Here is a 6,000-nt window from a genome sequence, read left to right on the forward strand (position 1 = left end):
GGTCAAAATGATTCCCCCCTGAGCCGGTTGGACAGGCTAGGCACCAACTCTGCTTCCCGATCGGCTCATCGGTGAGCAACGTTGGTGATTTTCTTGTCCTGAACTTCAGATGTTGTCTCCACTTCTGAAGGAGGGTTTAAACCCACAAGGGCTGAGCAATCTGGGCATGCGGCACAGAGAGCTCCCTGCGCAGCCGATGGAGACGTTCCGAATGCAGGTAACAATGTGACGATGGTTGGGCCAGCGCGGGCCTGGGCATTGCTTTGTTGTCATCTGTGAAGTCCTGATCACTGCTGCTCTGGTCTGGGTTTGGCCTGTGGATTTAGTGGTTCTGTGAACATCGGACTCCAGCATGGGTTCACCTCCATGAACGAGGCCACGCCTCTACTCCCAAGGCCCTGCCCTTGCTCCGCCCCCTCCCCTGGGGCTCCGCCTTCACCCTGCCTCTTCCCATCCCAGCTCTAACCCTTCCCCCGAGGTCCCCGCTTGCTGCTTTCCTCCCTACCCCAAGTGCCTTTCCCAGCCACCAAACAGCAGATCATCGGCACCTCCAATCAGCTGTGACTGATGGGTGCTGAGCACCCACTTTTTTTTCCATGGGTGCTTAAGTCCTGGACCCCCCATGGAGATGGTGCCTATGGATCCAAGGGCCATCTAGCCAAGCATCCGATCTCTGGCACTGGCCAGCCCCAGCCGCTTCAGAGAAAAGAGCAAGAACCCTGCGGTAGGAATAACCTTCCCCTGCAGAAATCTCCACTTTTCCCACAGTAATTAGAGGTTGGTTTATGCGCTGACACAGAAAGGTTTATAGCCCTTCCAATCTCTTGATGTTTAGTATGAGCTATAATACCTCTTTTTGGTCTCATTAGCCGTATAAATCACAGAAATACAGGGCTGGAAGCACTTTCCAGAGGTCAGCGGGTCCATCCTTATGCTCTGTGGCAGGATTAAATATACCTAGACTATCTGGCTTCCTCTTTGGAATCCTGCTGACTGCTTGACCTCAACGATCCGTTGTGGCAATGAGTTCTGCAGGCTTAATGGTGTGATACATGGGGGAAAAAACCACGGCTTCATAGCGGTGTTTGAATCTTATCAGGAACATCTGATCCAAATCCTTCCCACCACGCCCCACAATGTTGGGAATGTTTGGCTCTGAACTGGCTAATGTCTTGCCAAGATCCACCTTCTCATCTGGCAAAGATAAGAGGCTGAGTGATCATAGAATCATAGCAATGTAGGGCTGGAAGAGACCTCGAGAGATCATCTCATCCTGCCCCATACACTGAGGCAGGACCAAGTAAATCTAGATCATCCCTGACAGGTGTTCATCTCGCCTCCAAGGATGGGGATTCCACCACCTCCCTAGATAACCTATTCTGGTCTTGCTCGTTAGAGGTTGTTTGTAGGGGGAAAATACTGGATTAAACGAAGTGTATAATGCGGCGGATGAGTGTTTAAAGTTCCAGATCTATGATAGTTAAATAGAAAGAGGAAATTAAAAATCCTTGTCCATCTGAGCAAAAGCAGAACAATTAGAAAAACACACACAGTTCAAATGACGCTCGTTACAGGCCGTGATGTGCAGCCAGTTGTGTTTGGCCAGGCGGGAGCGAGATAAGGCCCTGGCTGTTGTTTCTTTTAGCAAGCGCGTTGATTTATAACCTGATTTATAGCGCTTTGTAAATGCTAACAGCTCAGGGCACAGGCTCTCCAGAGTTCATCCTGCAAGCGGCAGCCCTGAAGGGAAAGCCGATCTCTCGATTCCCCTGTCGCGGGATGCCCCCCGAGTCATGCTCTCCAGTGACAGACCCCCAAGGATGGGAGCAGCATCTCTCCACATCCAGGTCTGTTGTCTAACCCCCAGGCGTGCTGGCTGTGTGTTGCCCTCCGAAGGGCTAAGCCTGGAAGTGGCGCATGACTGATAATTACCTGGTCCGTCGTCCTTCATCTAACCTGTTATGACAAAGGGGTCGGAGCACCCAGATCTGCTTGGGCCCGTGGTCCTGGAGCCCTCGCCCTGGGTCTGGCTGATGTCTGGGCTGGATGGGGATGCCCGGCCTCTTGGCTACTTTTTCCCCCATTCGGTTTAATGAGCTCTGATAGCTGCAGAGAGGCAGAATCCCGAGCTAGAGGGGAGGCACTGGGCTGCATGGCCTAGTGGACCAAGCACTGGACTGGGACAGAAGACACCTGCCTGTGGCAACCACTTCCTCTCCTCGGGCCTCTGTCCTGCCCCTCCCTTTGTCTCGAGCGCCATGGGACAGATGCTGGTCAGTTAATGTCCAGCTGGAAGGTGCCCAGATCCCATAGCGATGGGCAAGGTGAAAGGCGGATAAAGCTGGTGGGAGCTGGCTGGTCCCTGCACTGCCGGTGCAGTTTGAGATGGTCACCGTGTGCATGGGTATCTCTAGCAGCAGAGGGGCCAGGTAGTGCGAGGTCTGGGCGTGACCTCCCCCGGTTTGTCACTTTTCCTCCTGGGCCCTGCAAAGTGACAACGAGACGGAAGCGAGACCCTTCTGCAGGCCAATGTCCACCCCAACCAGCTGTGGCTTGCACGGAGAGTGGCTCCTCTAGCCCTGGCGATCGGAGAGAGCCTATGGCCCTAGAAGGGCCATACGTTCCCCACGCGCACACGTTCAGCCCCAGCGCTCCTGTCCTACATCCTCTGCTCCCAACTGCGCATCTGTCTGGGCTCCCAGCGTGGGGCAGAGAGAAATACATTTTCTGTCTCCAGTTCTCCCAGCCCCTCGGCCCTCCCCCACCCTCCAGCTATTCTGCAGCATCTCCAGTTCGCCCACCCCTTTGCTCCCCCACGCAAGATTTTGCACATTATCCGTCAACCCCCTGCAAGTGGAACCTCTGAGACTCTGACTCCCAGAGAGTCGGCGGCAACCTGGCCTCTTCTGCATCACCACACACACTCAGGCAGCCTCTGGGATGATGCACCTGCCTCCCGTTTCCCCAGCCAGCGACTTTCATTAAGCCACAGCAGAGGTTCTGCCATGAAACTCCGGAGTGCCCAGTGGACCAATAATCAGCCCCACAGATAGGCTCCTGTTATCTCACAGCTGTGTTGATCGATGGGGCTTGTCAATGAGGAACAGCTGATTACAGGAGTGAAGGATGCAAATGGTGCTAGATTGCGCTGTCTATCGATGGCCCTTCGATAACCACCCTGCTGGACCGAGCCTCCGGGGCACAGGTTCGAATCCAGCCCAGGGCTGCACCTGCTGCACCAGTGCTGAGTACAACACATGGATGTGAGCAAGCCAGCTGGGCTCGAAGCCCCTGCTTGTTAGAGGGGGGCTATTGCCCAAGCCTCGTTCCAGCCTCTCAATTGATTCGGAGGGCTGCAGGTTTGAGGGTTGGCCAGGAGTTGGCTTTATGATTAGCCAGGTCCTCCGAAGCCTTGCAAGGCTGTGGAAAAGGAAAAGCGCTGCAGTCTGGAAAGGGCTAATGGATCCCACAGCTGCTCAGGCTGGAGTCCAAAAGGAAGGGGCAGCTGGGTGGAAGCAGGCTAGGGGGAAGGATGTGGCACTTCCCTTTCTGGCTGGTTAAAGCCCCAGGGAATTACGCTCCAGGGTTTCACCATTGACTTTCAGTGTTGCCGGCTCTCGTGATGTTTGGTGCTATGCTTGAAGCTCCAGGTCCTGGAGTCCCATAACTAGGGAAGAATTTCATCTTAAACAAAGCCCTTGAGACCCCAACACCTGGACATTTTATTTAATCTGACAGCATACCAGCAGCTCGGCATCTCTGCGGACAACCAGGATAGCTGGCAGCCTCAGTGGCATGGAGGTGGGGAGGAGGAGCTATTGCTGCTGTCAGCCATGTATGGAGCTTGGGGGGGGGTCTGAGCGGTGGCCTGGGAGCCAGGAATCCAGAGTTCCACAAGAAGTTGTTGGCTGAGCTGGGAATTGAGCCACATCTCGAGAGCCTCCAGGCCAAGGCCAAGCTTGTCCTTCCTCCTTGAAGGGCTGCCTCCAGTTCCCCGGATGTGAAGAGAATGGTCTAGTGGTTAGAGCAAGGCAGGACTGAGAGTCAGGCCTCGTGGGCTCAATTCCTCGCTGCCACAGCGTCCCTGCCCTGCTCTGTGCCTCAGTTTTCCCACCTGTAAAATGTATACAATAACTTACCTCCTAAGGGCGGTGAGAGGCTAAACTCACTACTGCTGGCCAGAGAGCCTGTGATGCTGTGGAAGGGCACAGGATTGTGTGTAGCTGGACAGTATTCATATTAATACGACAGGAAATTTTCCAGTCCTTTACAAACATTGATACAGATGTGTTCCCGGCTCTAACGAGCTCATCCTTTTAAATAAGGAAAGACAAGATACCAAGGAGCAGAGGCCAGATCCTCAGCTGGTGTAGCTCCATCCGAGTCAATGGGGCTACGCCAATTTATACTAGCTGTGGGGCTGGCCCTATATTTTAATGTAATGCCTGGAGACGTCTGTAATTCAGCAGCGCTAGGTAAAATTTTTCCATGCTGATGGCTGCAGTTTTTGGCAGCTCAGGTTTCCTCCCTGCTTGCTGTGTGGAAATTGCATGTAGACGTCAATCATTTATTCTCCCACCGGCCTACCCTCAAGTGTCCCTCGATTTTTTTCTCTCCACTTGGTGCTGGAACGCCCCACCCCCACCCCCAGCAAATGCAGGCTTCCTTCACTGTTCAGGGAGAGAGAGAGAACGTGCAACAGCTGGCGATTTCCTGCACTATCCTGGACAAACCTTATTGCATTATGGTTTTTAGGAGCCCGATTTATTCCCAGTGCAAATGTTTGTGGAAGTGCATGGAACTGCTTTAGGATGAAGCCGGGACTAATGCAGCTATTAGGAAGATGAAGGACTTTGGGGGACACTACATGTGAGGGGAATTTCTTAGGAAAAACTTGGGGAGAGAGGGAAAAGCGAAGGACCCACCCAAAATCCTGCCTTTAGAAGAGACCCGTTAGCTGGCTAATCACCTAGTCACAGGCTCATCACAGAAGGGTTGCTCTTAATCTGAGCAAAAGGGTGTAATGAACATAAGACAACCCCCCCACCTGCCCTGCCAGGACACCCCTTTGTGGGGTTTGAAGTACTGCTCCCCTGCCGGAGTCCACATTGGAGTTGGGGTGAACTCTGGTGAGCTTATCAGCACACGTGTAGGTTCTTTTATGATTGTAAATATGTTTTCTCTGTGTTGCTTTCACCTTAAGAATAAAATATGCTTGCTGGAGAAGAGCGGTGTGGTAGCTTAGCACTGGGATGGTTACGTTGGGTCCTGTCTCTGCAGAGAGGAGCCATGCAGGCCTGCTGAGGTAGTCAGATAGCACTGTGAAGGCAAGGCTCTCCTCAGCCTGGCAGTAGCCAGGCCAGAAGGGAGAGAGATGCAGGTCTCTACCCAAGGGCAGTGATGGTTGGGGAGTCTGGAGCCTAGCGTGGGAGGCCCTGTGGGATCATAAGGAATATGGTGCAGTTGCCCTGAGCTGTGGCAGGAAGGCCCAGTGGTTCAGGCACGAGCCTGGGACTTGGGAACCCTGGGTTCAGTGCTTGCTCTGCCACAGACTTCCTGTGTGACCCTGGGCAAGTCACATCATTGCTCTGTGCCGCAGTTTCCCCATTTGTGAAAACAGAGGTAACAAGCCGTCTGTTGTCTGTCTTGTATCCTGAGTCTGTATGTTCCTCGGGCCGGGGGCCTGTCTCTCACAATGTGTCTGCATAGCGCAATGGGTCCCGGATCCAGGGCTGGAGCATCCATGGAGAAAAATTAGCGGGTGCTTAGCACCCACTGGCAGCCAGCTCCCCTCCCTCCCCTGCACTTCCACCTGCCAGCAGCTCCCGCTGATCAACTCCAGCACAGAACAGCATGCAGGAGGTGCTGGGAGAGAAGGGGAGGAGTGGGGATGCGGCATGCTCGGGCAGGAAGAGGCAGGGAGGGTTATTGGGGGCAGGGGTGGAGTTGGGGTGGGCGCTTAGGGGAAGGGTTGGAGTGGGGACAGGGCCTGGAGCTGAG

This window comes from Gopherus evgoodei, chromosome 24, assembly GCF_007399415.2.
Source record: "Gopherus evgoodei ecotype Sinaloan lineage chromosome 24, rGopEvg1_v1.p, whole genome shotgun sequence".
NCBI lineage: Eukaryota > Metazoa > Chordata > Testudines > Testudinidae > Gopherus > Gopherus evgoodei.